The 13,844-nt window shown below is 46.1% G+C and overlaps 1 pseudogene; it reads left to right on the forward strand.

The window, feature by feature from the left end:
- The first annotated feature begins 8,645 nt into the window (after positions 1-8,645).
- LOC103889357 (putative uncharacterized protein FLJ46235) overlaps positions 8,646-13,844 on the forward strand; it is a 381,099-nt pseudogene continuing 375,900 nt past the window's right edge.

Here is a 13,844-nt window from a genome sequence, read left to right on the forward strand (position 1 = left end):
AAAACATGAGGCTGGCTGGGCCCTACTGTAATCCCAGCACTTTGGGAGGCCGAGGCGGGAGGATGGATGGCTTGGGCTCAGGAGTTCGAGACCAGCCCGGGCAACATGACGAAACCCTGTCTCTACAAAAGATACGAAAATTAGCCGGGCGTGGTGCGCACCTGGCCTAGTTTTTGTATTTTTCTAGAGATGGGGGGGGGGGGGGGCTCGCTATGTTGCCCGGGCCAGTTTCGAACTCCTGAGTTGAAGCGATCTTCTCACCTTGGCCATCAGAGTTGTCGGGATTACAGGCGTGAGGGACCGCGCCCCACCTGGGTTAGGCTACTTAATAAGAGAAGAAAGTGCTCCGCCAGGCTCAGTGGCTGACGCTTGTAATCCCAACACTTTGGGAGGCCGAGGCGGGTGGATCACCTGAGGTCAGGAGTTGGAGACCAGCCTGGCCATGGTGAAACCCAGTCTCTACAAAAAATACAAAAATTAGCCAGGCCTGGTGGCGCATGCCTGTAGTCCCAGCTACTTGGGAGGCTGATAAAGGAGAATTACTTGAACCTGGGAGGCGGAGGTTGCATTGGGCCGAGATCGCACCACTGCACCCCAGCCTGGGCGACACAGCGAGACTCCAGTTTGACACCAGCCTGGGCAATATAGTGAAACCCTGTCTCTACAAAACAAACAAAAACCCAGGCGTAACTGTGTCCACCTGTGGCCCTAGCTAGTTAGGAGGCTGAGGCAGGAGGATCACTTGAGGCCAGAAGCTCAAGGCTGCAGTGAGCTATGGTAATCCCACTGCTTCCCATCCTGAGCAATAGAATGAAAGCATGTCTCTAGATAGCTAGCTAGCTAGCTAGATAATTGATATGTAGTTTTGAATCAAATTTTTTCCCTAGATTTGAACATGTTTTTCTGAAGTAGCATTCAACACATCAGCATTTTACAGTGTTATTAGTTGTTAATATGATTTTTTTCTGAAATACAGTATCCTTTACAAAAGCAGTTTTGTCTTTCAAAGTACATAGATAAGGCCCTCAAGTGAATTTGTCTGATGTTGGCAACCTTGGTACCATTTTGTCCACTTGATTGGAAAAGTTAGTCAATAATTTCAGGTCACTGTTGGCCTTAGAAGAAGAGCCCAAAGGCAACAAGCAAAGACGCTGGTGTCCAGTCACCTTCTAGAAGCATTTTCACTTTCCTTTAAGGTTTCCCTTGATGAACATAGAAGTACTGTATGTAGAATTGACCCAGTGCTGCCCTGGCAACTTTGTATATTAGGCCAAATTTACATTTCTTACCTTTATGAGAGGCACCCTGATAGGCTAGTGGAGTTACACACAAAGTCTGATCTCAGCTGCACTGTCCAGAGATGCAACACAGTCCAATCAAAGAACATTCTCTGAGCCCGTTTCTTTAGCTGTAAAAGAATAACATACCCATCTAAGAAGGCAGCTTATTGTATTTGATTGGTCTTTTATTTTCTATGAAACTGTGTTTAACACAGTAATTATTTTCATTTGTATACTTCATTTGTGTTGTGTTTTTGGTTTTAGTTTTGTTTTTGAAATGGAGTCTTTTTTTTAGTGGTTTTTTGTTTTGTTTTGTTTTGTTTTGTTTTTGAGATGGAGTCTTTCTATTGTCACCCAGGCTGGAGTGCAGTGGCATGATCTCTGCTCACTGCAACCTCCACCTCCCAGGTTCAAGTGATTCTCCTGCCTCAGCCTCCTGAGAAGCTGGGATTACAGGTGCCCGCCACCACACCCAGCTAATTTTTTAAATATATTTTTAGTAGAGGTGGGGTTATAACATGTTGCCCATGCTGGTCTCAAACTACTGACGTCAAGTGATCCACCTGCCTTGGCTTCCCAAGTGCTGGGATTATAGGCATGAGCCACTGCGCCTGGCTTGTTTTCAAATAAGGGTTTCTTGGCTAGGCATGGTGGCTCACACCTGTAATCCCAGCACTTTGGGAGGCCAAGGTCAGTGGATCACCTGAGGTCAGGAGTTTGAGACCAGCCTGACCAATATAGAGAAACCCTGTCTCTACTGAAAATACAAAATTAGCCAAGCGTGGTGGTGCATGCCTGTAATCCCAGCTACTCAGGAGGCTGAGGAAAGAGAATTGCTTGAACCCAGGGGGCAGAGGTTGCAGTGAGCTGAGATCGCACCATTGCACTCCAGCCTGGGCAACAAGAACAAAACTCTGTCTCAAAATAAAAAAGAGATTTCTTAAAATGATATTTTCAGTATTTTATAGATGATGTGTAAGCAGCAATCTTAATCGGATGTTACCCAACACTTTGCGAGACTGGCAGCTGATTTGATCCAGATGTCTCTAATTCTTTTTTCTTTTTCTTTTTCTGTTTTTTTTTTTTTTTTTTTTTTTGACAGCCTTGCTCTGTTACGCATGCCGGAGTGCAGTGGCACGATCTTGGCTCACTGCAACCTCCACCTCCCGGGTTCAAGAGATTCTCCTGCCTCAGGCTCCCGAGTAGCTGGGATTACAGGCATCTGCCACCATGCCCAGCTAATTTTTTGTATTTTTGGTAGAGACAGCGTTTCACCATGTTGGCCAGGCTGGTCTCGAACTCCTGACCTTAGGTGATCTGCCTGCCTCGGCTTCCCAAAGTGTTAGGATTACAGGCGTCAGCCACTGTGCCTGGCCCAGATGTCTCTAATTCTAACATGAGATATATTGCAGGATCATAGCAGAGTGAGTTGCTGATGTATCCAGAAGGAAACAAGCATGGAACTCTCACAACAGCTGTCCTGAGAAGTGTGTGTGTGCTGTGCTTGAATATCTCACTGCTCATTTATACACAGGCTTTCTGGTGACTGAGTTAACAGTATCTGTTTCATAAATAATGTAGCCCTCTTTCTTTCTTTCTTTCTTTCTCTCTCTCTCTTTTTTTTTTTTTTTTTTTTTTTTTGAGACAGGGTCTTGCTCTGTTACCCAGGCTGGAGTGCAATGGTGCAGTCTTGGCTCACCGCAACTTCAGCCTCCTGGGTTCAAGCGATTCTCCTGCCTCAGCCTCCCAAGTAGCTGGGATTACAGGCATGCACCACCACGCCTGGCTAATTTTTTCTTTTTTTTTTTTTTGAGATGGAGTTTCGCTGTTGTTGCCCAGGCTGGAGTGCAATGGCGCAATCTCGGCTCACCACAATCTTTGCCTTTCGGATTCAAGGGATTCTCCTGCCTCAGCCTCCCGAGTAGCTGGGATTACAGTCATGTGCCACCACACCCGGCTAATGTTGTATTTTTAGTAGAGACGGGGTTTCTCTGTGTTGGTTAGGCTGGTCTCAAACTCCTGACCTCAGGTGATCTACACGCCTCAGCCTCTCAAAGTGCTGGGATCACAAGCATTGAGCCATCGCTCCTGGCCTAATTTTTGTATTTTTAGTAGAGAGGGGGTTTCACTATGTTGGCCAGGCTGGTCTCGAATTCCTGACCTCAAGTTATCTGCCTGCCTCGGCCTCCCAAATGTTGGAATTACAGGTGTGAACCACCGTGCCTGGCCAGCTCTATTTCTTTAAGCCTACATGTTTTGCACTTGTTAAAAGTATTTGAACATACAATTACTCAGCTTCCCTTGTTTAGCTTGAATTTTGTATAATCTTAAATATTTTTTCCAATCTAAGCTTTATTTTATCCTGTTTCTTCTATATTTATATAACTTCAGGTGGCTATCTTCATTGAAAGTTTTTTCTCAAAAGCCTTAAAACAGAACATAGTTCTTGGCAGCAATTTGAAAGTTATTTGAGGAGAAGGGGAGACTTACAGTGATGATTCAAATGAAGCAAACTAAAAAATAATGAAGCAAGACAGAGGAAAAAGCAGTATTCACTTGAGCACATCCCAAAAGAATAACATTTCAAATGTAACTAGAAAAAAGTATGCTGAAGTTCGCAATACAGAAATAATTATTAATAAGATAGCTTTAAAGCCCTGCTCAGCTTTTGAATGTTGGGAATTGACCCAGAGGTGGCTGTAACCAAAGATGATTCCTTCAGTAATGACCATTTTTTCTTTTTCAAGATGATGATTATTCCCCACCTTCTAAGAGACAGAGATCAACAAGCCACCGCAGCCACCAGTCCCAGAACCCGCCAATGCTGGGGAATGGAAAATGAGGGAGTTCAACTCTGGTAAGTTCTCAGCGAAATCCACGACCTTTTCCTTTATCTTCTGGACTCTCAATGTGACTGATGAAAGTTACCACATGCTCTGCAGGGGGAAATGGTTTAGCGTGTATTACTACATCTTAATCACATCTTTGTAAAGCCAGGAGCATTTTGAAAGTCACGTTACAGACATTGTTTAAACATAGTCCGTATTTACCAAAGTATAGGACATTGTATCATCTCATATTAATTAGTTAGTTGGCTCAAAATTAGTGCTAATGACTTAGTAATTCAGTGATTTCTGTTAGCATTAAAACCTTTATTTCAGAACTATTTCACCTCTTGGTTTTCATTTTTGCTGTGTGTCACTGCCTGCCGGCTGCTAATTTATTAACTCCCAGTGAATCATGTGTCCTGTGAAGGGACTGAATATTAGTGGCAAATTATGTTGATGATTTGTATTTTGAATAAATAGTTTGAATACACAGAACATTAAGCTTGTATACATTTTGAAAATAGTATTTTAATATTCTACTGTGTCATAGTCACAATGATTGGATATATATTGAATTTATATGTACTTTAAGTTGTTATATGTTTATGGTCTTTAGCATTCTAATGTGCAATTGTATATCTGTTAAGTCTTTTTTTTTTTTTTCAAGATTAGACTCTGACTTATTGAGGCATTTGTTTGATGCCACATTAAGTGGCCCAGGCTTTGTGTAGGGGTTGAGGTTAAAGCAGGAAGAAGGGTGGTGAGAGGCAGGGGTACCAGGATTAGGTTGGAATACCTGGGGGTGCTCTGAGGCTCCCCAAGTTTCCCTGGTCTTGGCCGGCTGTGCTGCTGGCCTGAGCATCTGATGGGCCTGCAAGGGTGGTCCAGGGGCTAGGGCAGGGACTTTGGAGTCACGCTGTTGGCTTTGAATCCAGACTCCTACACTTGGTAGCTGTGAACTCTCCATGCCTCAGGGACCTGCAGAACTGAGCTCTGTCTGAGCCAGGTTCCATCCAGGCACTGCGGATCCATCCAGAGGGGCACTGCCTGAGGTTGCTCACTATTCACTGCCTTCTCAAGCAGACCCTTGTCTCTTTCTAGGCCCTCACAATCCAGTGGAGGAGACGAAAATCATCTGCCTCTGTCCCTCTGGGCACGCCTCATGCCAGGTTGCATCTGTGGACAGGGGCCATGCTCCTGGGCTTCCAAAGTTGGAGAAAGCTGCCAGGCTCAGGTGGGTACATCACAGCAGCTGCTGCCCTCTGGACATAGTGACAAAAGAACACTCTGGGCCTGGAGCCCTGGTCTGGGGCATTGGGCAAGGCTGTTGCACTTCTCTGAGCCCATTTCCCCATCTGGAAAGTGTGCTGATTGTATCTCCCTGTGGGCACTAAGGGCTCAGTGTTAGTTTGAGAGCCAGCATCTGGGGTTTGGGCTGTAATTCCCCGTCAGCCCCATAGCTGCAGGGAACCAGGGACTTTGTTGGGATTACCCTAGGCATCAGTCTAGCTTCCTGCCCCTGGCTTGGGCTCAGCACCTGAAGTAGTCTAGGGGGTAGGTGGTCCTGGTGGGGGCTGGGGCTTTTCGCCAGACTGAGGTCACACCCAGAGCCAGAAATCTTGGTGCCTGCTCTGGGCAAAGGTGCCAGCCTGTGCGACAAGAGTGAAACTCCGTCTCCAAAACAAAAACAAAAACCCTTGCATCATTTCAAGGGGCTCACACCTCCCTAAGGGCCTGGTAATTGGCTGGCTCTGGCCTGCATCTGGCCCCGAGGGTGTAGGTAACTCCCCACCTTACCTGGTTTCTTCCTGCCAGGGCCAATCTTCAGACCTCAGGACTTTGCAGCCTATCCCACCTCCCCTCTGTCCAGCCTTGAGCCCTTGTGGGCCCAGCACTTTTTCCAGGCTGTCTCCTGGTTGTCCTTCTGCCTTGAGGCCTGGCTCATGCTGCACCCCCTCCCTCTCACCAAGACCCACAAGGACCACTCCACACCCAGCTCAGCCCCATCCCCTCAGATAGTCCTTTCTCTTTCCTCAGGTGGCCAGGTGCATATCTTGGTGTGAGGACCTTCACTGTATCTGGGAATGCCTACTGGTGACCTCGGTGACAGAGACCAAGGCATTTACCTGATATGAGTGTCTTGGTTCACTGTCTACATGACTAGGGAGGGAGTCAATAATAGGCTTTTCACTTGCTGCAAGGGCCAGTTCTCCTGGCCCCATGGCTCTAGGGATGGAGGATGCTGCAGGAGATGCACCGCTCACTTCCCAGCTGAGGACTGTGGGTCGTCTCAGGGCGATTTCACAGTCCCCACATGCCCCACCCCCTCAGCTCTGCAAATACCAAGTAGTGCAGCCTGCCTAGGGGATGATGGGCTCGAGAGTGCCCAGGTAGTGCCCAGAGTGCCCTTGGCAGGCCTCTCACCTAGCTGCTTCCACAGCTGTGTAGCAAGAGTTCTAACCTTTTTTGACCCTGAAGCCTGCTGAGAATAAGAGCTGTGGACTGTTTTCCCAGAAAGGCATGTACATGCTCTCCACACAAAACCTTTCATCGTGGCCAAGCACAGTGGCTCATGTAATCCCAGAACTTTGGGAGGTGGAGCCAGTCGGATCACCTGAGGTCAGGAGTTCAAGACCAGCCTGCCCAACATGGCAAAACCCTGTCTCTACTAAAAATACAAAAAATTAGCCAGGCGTGGTGGCAGCCACCTGTAATCCCAGCTACTCCGGCAGCTGAGGCAGGAGAATCACTTGAACCCGGGAGGCGCAGGTTATAGTGTGGTGAGATCACGCCACTGCACTCCAGCCTGGGCGACAGGAGCGAAACTCTGTCTCAAAAAAACAAAACAAAACAAAACCTTGCATCCTTTCAGGGGGCTCACACCTCCCTAAGGGCCCAGTAATTAAACCCCCTGGGCCTGAGGGTGAGAAACTTTGTCTCAGTTTTACCCCGAGTGATCAGCCCAGGGGTAAGGAAGGAGAAGCCAGAAAGCAGGACCCATGAGAAGGGCCCCCTCCTAGAGTTTGAGGCCCACTCCCTCCTGCCCCTGCCTCTCCTCTGTCCAGGACTCCTCCCTGTTGTGCCCCACTCCTGGGGCCATAACCATGGGGAGCTGTGGTTTTCTACAGGCCCCTGGGCACAAAGTAGGCAGGCTCACCTGGAGGTGATCAGAGTAACATGGCAGGAAGTGAGGGGGAAAGCCACCCTGGAACTGCGCCTCTCTGCCCCCGATGTCACTGGCGTGCACTCCTCCCTCCCCTCACTCAGGCAGTGGCATGAGTTCCATGTGAGTGCTGTCCTCCTCCCTCTGCTGCCTCTTTTATTCCTTGGGGCTACCATAACACTTTCCCTTCCCCAGCCCTGCCAACCTGGTGGGACATTGGGCTTCCCTCTTACAGGGTCCTGGGGACAGGCCCATCCTTTATCATACCCACAGAGAGACCCTTTTTTTCTTCAGGACCTGGGGAGCAGCCAGGTTCCATGAGTTAAATGCAGATCTGAACCAAGCTGGGACTGAGGTACACACTCTCCTCTACTGCAAAGTAGCTAGGGATTCCAACTAGGTAAGTAGGAGAGCGGGGCAGAGCCAGACCAGACAAGGACTGATCACCTGGAAAAAGCCTGCCATCAAAGGTCTTGGCAAATGCTGGGTGCGGTGGCTCACTCCTGTAATCCCAGCACTTTGTGGGGCTCAGACAGGTGGACTACTTGAGGCAAGGAGTTCGAGTCAAGCCTAGGCAACATGGCAAAACCCCATCTCTACTAGAAATACAAAAATTAGCTAGGCATGCTACACTCCTGTAATCCCAGTTACTCAGGAGGCTGAGGCAGGAGAATCACTTGAACTGGGGAGGCAGAGGTCGAAGTGAGCCAAGATTGTGCCCCTGCACTCCAGTCTGGGAGACAGAGTGAAACTGGGCCTCAAAAAAAGAAAAGAATATGGCCTTGGCAGAGAGGGGCCATTCCGGCAGTGCCTTCCCTTGGGTTTCTCCTGGGTAGGCCTCTGCCATGAGGAGGCACTTCCTTCTGCCTGTCCGTGGCCCACAGCAATGGAATGTCTGCTTCTGGGGGTTGGGTGGGAGACTGCTGGCAGACCTGGAAACCTTCAGGTGGGGTTTTTTTGCTTTGTTTTGTTTTCGAGATGGAGTGTCACTCTGTCACCCAGGCTGGAGTGCAGTGGTGGAATCTCAGTTCACTGCAACCTCCGCCCCTCTGGGTTCAAACAGTTCTCCTGTCTCAACCTCCTGAGTAGCTGAGATTACAGGCATGTGCCACCATGCCCGGCTAATTTTTGTATTTTTTGTATAGATGGCATTTCGCCATGTTGGCCAGGCTGGTCTCGAACTCCTGACCTCAAGTGATCACCCACCTCAGCCTCCCAAAGTGCTGGGATGACAGGCATGAGCCACTGAGCCCAGCCCCTTCAGGGGGGTTTTGAGGCTCCACTACAATACCAGTTTCCTGTGGCTGCTGCAAAAAATTACCACAAACTTAGTGACTTAAAACAACCAAAATGTATTCCCTTACAGGTCTGAACGCCAGAATTCTACAGTAAGTCCTGCTGAGTCAAAGTGGGAGCAGGCTCAGTGGCTTCCGAGGCTCTGCGGGAGAATCCGTTTCCTGGCCGTGGAGGTGGCCTGCTCTCCTCAGCTTGTGCTGCCCGTCTCAAAGGACTGGAGATTCCTTCTCTGTCACTACACCTCCCACCCTCTCCATCACCTGCTCTGCTCTTGTAAGGATCCGGGTGAGTACATCAACCCCAAAAGCCAAAGACCCTTAACTTCATTATATCTGCAAAGCCCATTTTGCCATATAAGGTCATGTTCACCAGTTCCCGGGATTAGGATATGGGCATCTTGGGGGCATCAGCCTGCTACAGCTAGGCTGCAAAACTGTTACACCCTCCTGGTGTTTCAGTGATTGGGAGAAAAAGGGTTGGCATTTTTTGCTTAGGGGTCCCTCTTAAACTTGTATCTGTAAGGTCTGGGGTCCCACTTAACCTTGTGTTTTTGTTTTTGTTTTTTTGAGGTGGAGTCTTGCTCTGTCATCCAGGCTGGCAGTGGCGTGGTCTTGGCTCACTGCAATGTCTGCCTCCTGGGTTCAAGTGATTCTCCTGCCTCAGCCTCCTGAGTAGCTGGGACTACAGGCGCCCGCCACCATGCCCTGCTGTTTTGTATTTTTGGTAGGGACGGGGTGGGGGTCGGGCTAGGGAGGGGGGGTTTTGGCTATGTTGCCCTGAGCTCAAAGCGATCCGCCTGCCTCTGCTGCCAAAGTGTTGGGATTACAGGCCTGCACCACTGCACCTGGCTGCTGTAAAGTCTTATTTCACACAGCTGACACATGTTTTAGGAAGTTTGCTAAAAGACCTCTGGAGACCTCCTCATTGTGACCTCCCTGTTGTTGTGTTTAATTTGATTGAACTTTTCTGCCCTCCTGCTTTTCAGCTTCTCTAATAGTCTCCCATTAAATCAATTCTAAGAACCACCAAAAAAGGGAAATTTTTTTTTTAAAAGCAGTAAAATGACATGGACTGTTAGAATGTAAAATATATGAAATAAGTCATTATATGTTAGTGCTGCTCTGACATAGGGACGCATTATTGAGAATCAACTTTTGCTTGATTTTCAGAGAAATGGAATAATCGTATTGCTGATCTACGTAAACAAATTCAAGAATTGTCTGAAAGAAAATATGGTATGTCTAAACTGGAAAAGTCCTGTAATCTTATGTTCATGGGCATTTGCACAACGGAGTTACTGTTCATCATGGGGGTACCATGGACAAGCCCAGGGCTGCCGGCGAGTCATGCCATCCTTACACGTTTCTCCTTGTAAGGTGGTTTGTAGTGTCTACACACTTTGTTTCTAGATTGCTGCAAAGCTGGGGAAAAGTTGTATTTCTTTAATTATTAGTTAGCATTTCTTTTAAACTTTCAGTATGGAGATTGGAAATTTATTTACATATTTATTGCAAAGCCCTGGATCTTAGGGATTTCATTGAATTATTTATTCATTTTTTTTGAGACGGAGCCTCACTCTGTCGCCCAGGCTGGAGTGCAGTGGCACGATCTCGGCTCACTGCAACCTCCACCTCCCAGGTTCAAGCAGTTCTCTGCCTCAGCCTCCCGAGCAGCTGGGATTACAGGCGCCAGCCACCACGCCTGGCTGATTTTTGTATTTTTAGTAGAGACAGGGTTTCATGATCTTGGCTAGGCTGGTCTTGAACTGCTGACCTCCTGATCCACTCACCTCAGCCTCCCAAAGTTCTGGGATTACAGGTGTGAGCCGCCATGCCTGGCCAAATGTTTTTTTTTTTTTAAATGAATTGTTTCTCTTAGTCTGCTTTGTTAAATTTGGAATTCATCTGGGTGCAGTGGCTCACACCTGTAATCCCAGTACTTTGGGAGGCCAAGGCAGGCAGATATCTAGGTCAGGAGTTCGAGGCTAGCCTGACCAACATGGAGAAACCCCGTCTCTACTGAAAATACAAAATTAGACGAGCGTGGTGGTGCATGTCTGTAATCCCAGCTATTCAGAAGGCCAAGGCAGGAGAATCACTTGAACCCAGGAGGCAGAGGTTGCGGTGAGCCGAGGTTGCACCATTGCACTCTAGCCTGGGCAAAAAGAGCAAAACTCCGTCTCAAAATAAATAAATAAATAAAATGTTCAGTACTCACCAAGATGCCCCTGTTGTCTCTACTTTATCTTAATGCATCACTGAATTGATGTTAGATTTCAAATTCATCATTGCCCTTATACTATTCTATGCTGAAGCCACCTTTATATAATGATGAAAGAAATTAGCGATTTGTTATTATCCTCTCTGTTGGTATACATCAAATGCTCACCTAAAAAGAGCAACAACCAGTGGAAAACACATGATGTTTTTATTTGGATGACTACTTGTAACCTACTAGCAAACTATAAAATTGTATGATATGCAGAATTTTAACTGAATTGCTTTAAGTGGACATTTAAACATGATAAACCATATTGATGGTATTTACGTTAATATACTTAAAATGAACATTTTTCTTCATCATGAGTAATATAACCTACTCCTCAATGAAAACCTAGCATTAAATTTGCTAATGAATTCAATAACATTTCCATAATATTTTTAGTTACATGCTTAAGGTTCTCTTAGTGTTTCTCCCACTTTTTAATAGCTTATGCCTTTTTCGCCTTTGGTTTTTTTTTTGGTTCATTTTAAAACAAAAATCTCACAACATGTGACACCTGGAAACACTGTAACCTAGTGGTAAGACCATAGGCCCTGGGGACACAGGCTGGCCATGTCTCCTGTCCTGTCTGAGCTTTAGTATCCTCTTTTGTGGTCATGAGAACTGAAGATCTGTCCTGAAGATTTCATAAGATAGTAAAGTGCTTCACATAATACCAGACATATACATACACAGTAAATGCTTCCTCCTTATATTTTTATTGATTAATTGATTGAGACAGAATCTTGCTCTTTTGTCCAGGCTGGAATGCAGTGGCGTGATCGTGGTTTCTGCAACCTCCACCTCCTGGGTTCAGGCAATTCTCCTGCCTCAGCCTCGCGAGTAGCTGGGATTAGAGGTGCCTGCCACCATGCCCAGCTAATTATTGTATTTTTAGTACAGATGGGGTTTTACCATGTTGGCCAGGCTGGTCTCGAACTCCCAACCTAATGATCTGCCTGCCTCGGCCTCCCAAACTGCTGGGATTACAGGTGTGAGCCACTGTGCCCAGCCTGTCTTTTCTCTTCACACCCACAGTTCATGATGAAATATTAAATATGTATTAGTGGATATTACTTTGCTGAATATTGCCTAGTGAATATTAAGTATTCTCACCTTTCAGACATGAACTTATGAATTCAACAGGTGAAGATTTACAACTTGATAAATCAGCTTTGTGAGGTACATCTTCAGTCTTAAGTCAGATTAGAAGATTATGTGACGTAATTAACACTTAACATTGATTTAATGGTAGCTTCCACATGAAATAGTATGCCTCAAAGTATTAATTATGTCCTAGGACAGGAGAATTCATGTTGTCAAAATTCTCATACTCTCTAGAACAATGAACTCATTTTCTTTTTATTAGTAGATATTGCATTTATGGGTAGACAAAACTGAAAGAACAATATTTGTTCTACTTTTGAGATGCAAGATTCATCTGGCATAATGCATTGAACAGGTTATTATTGAAGTCTACACCAGTCAACTGAATAAGCATTCATCAAATGTCCATGATATGCAGGACATAAGATTTCTTTTAGAGTATGGAACCATGCATATTATCTTTTAATTAGATGATTTAGTTAGATATGTTTTTAAAGAAATAGAAATATAATTGATTTTCTTGTTTTGGCTCTGGAGTGGAGTGGGGATGAAACAGAATGGATTCACACTGTTTAGATTTACTAAAATCGAAGGATTGCAGCAAGATCATATCTGTAGTCTCCCCGTAGCAAATGTCACCTGCTAGCTGTTTTTTTTTGTTGTTGGTTTTTCTTTTTTTTTTTTTTTTTTGGTAAGTTGAAGTTTTGTTCTGTCGCCCACGCTGGAGTGCAGTGGTATGATCTCAGCTCATGGCAAGCTCACCTCCTGGGTTCAAGCAATTCTCCCTGCCTCGGCCTCCTAAGTAGCTGGGATTACAGGCATGAGCCACCACGCCCGGCCTGGGCCTGCTTCTTTCTCTTTTTCTTTTTGTTTCATTAGCAGCTTAAAATTGGTGCCTTATTCAGACACAAGCAAAAGGACATTAGCCCAGCTTTGGAAATAGATGTGAGCCCATATATGATTTTCCTAGTTTCTCCTCCCCCTTTGCTTTTTGCTCTCTTGTTAGTATTTTAATTGTTTTCACTCTCTGAATCTTTTTTCCCCATTTCTTTGGCAGACATTTTTACTTGTCTTGGAAGAGTAGGTGAAGAGCTGTTTTTAGGACTCTTTGAAAGGGTACAGTATGGGTGACAGTCTTGGCTAATGGTAACATCCAGGGAGCTGGGGTCAGCATGAGCTGGAATCAGTTCAAATTAGCAAAGCACTGGCACTCGGTGGCAGGAATACAAGTGACTGCAAAGTGTTAAGCACATCTGGAAAGGGATACTGACATCATCCTCAGAATCTGTGGGGAGTTCACATAGCCAGTTAAGACCCATTCCTCTTTGACCCTATAAAGATTCTTTAAAGAATAATACCCTTAGTGGTTTTCTAGCCAGCTTGCCTGCTCATTTATCTTTGAGGACGACATGCCTTGTGGAGCTCCACAGGCCCCAGAGGGGTATGGATTCTGCATTTGAAAGTGCTGAAGCTGAGAGACTGGGTCTTGGTGGACCACAAGAGGTCTGTTTCTCCTCTACTTATTGTTCCTTTTTTTCCCAGCAGCTGGCATTGCTGTTTAAATGGGTTGTTCTTTGCTGTTTTAAGTTGTTTCATAGTGGTGTGTCAGGATTTGGGTTTTCTGAATACTTTCCAAGCTGGTGACTTGAGTGGTGGTTAGGGAGGAGCTGTTTTAGGGCTGTTCTGGAGCTATAGAGGTCAGGTGTCTAGATACTCCCAGCTTGTCTGTTGAGGAAAATGCTGTTCTCATTGTGCTGTCTTTGGTGGTGCTGTGTGTGGCTCTTTAGATGTGGTTGGAGGTGAGCTGGGGGAGTTAATGAGATCTTTTTTAGGTGCTTTTGATAAAGTAGCCTGCACTACAGGATTCATTGTGACTTTTTCCCTTAACCTGTGCATTTCTGTCTGCTA

Source organism: Pongo abelii, chromosome 3, assembly GCF_028885655.2.
Source record: "Pongo abelii isolate AG06213 chromosome 3, NHGRI_mPonAbe1-v2.0_pri, whole genome shotgun sequence".
Lineage (NCBI taxonomy): Eukaryota > Metazoa > Chordata > Mammalia > Primates > Hominidae > Pongo > Pongo abelii.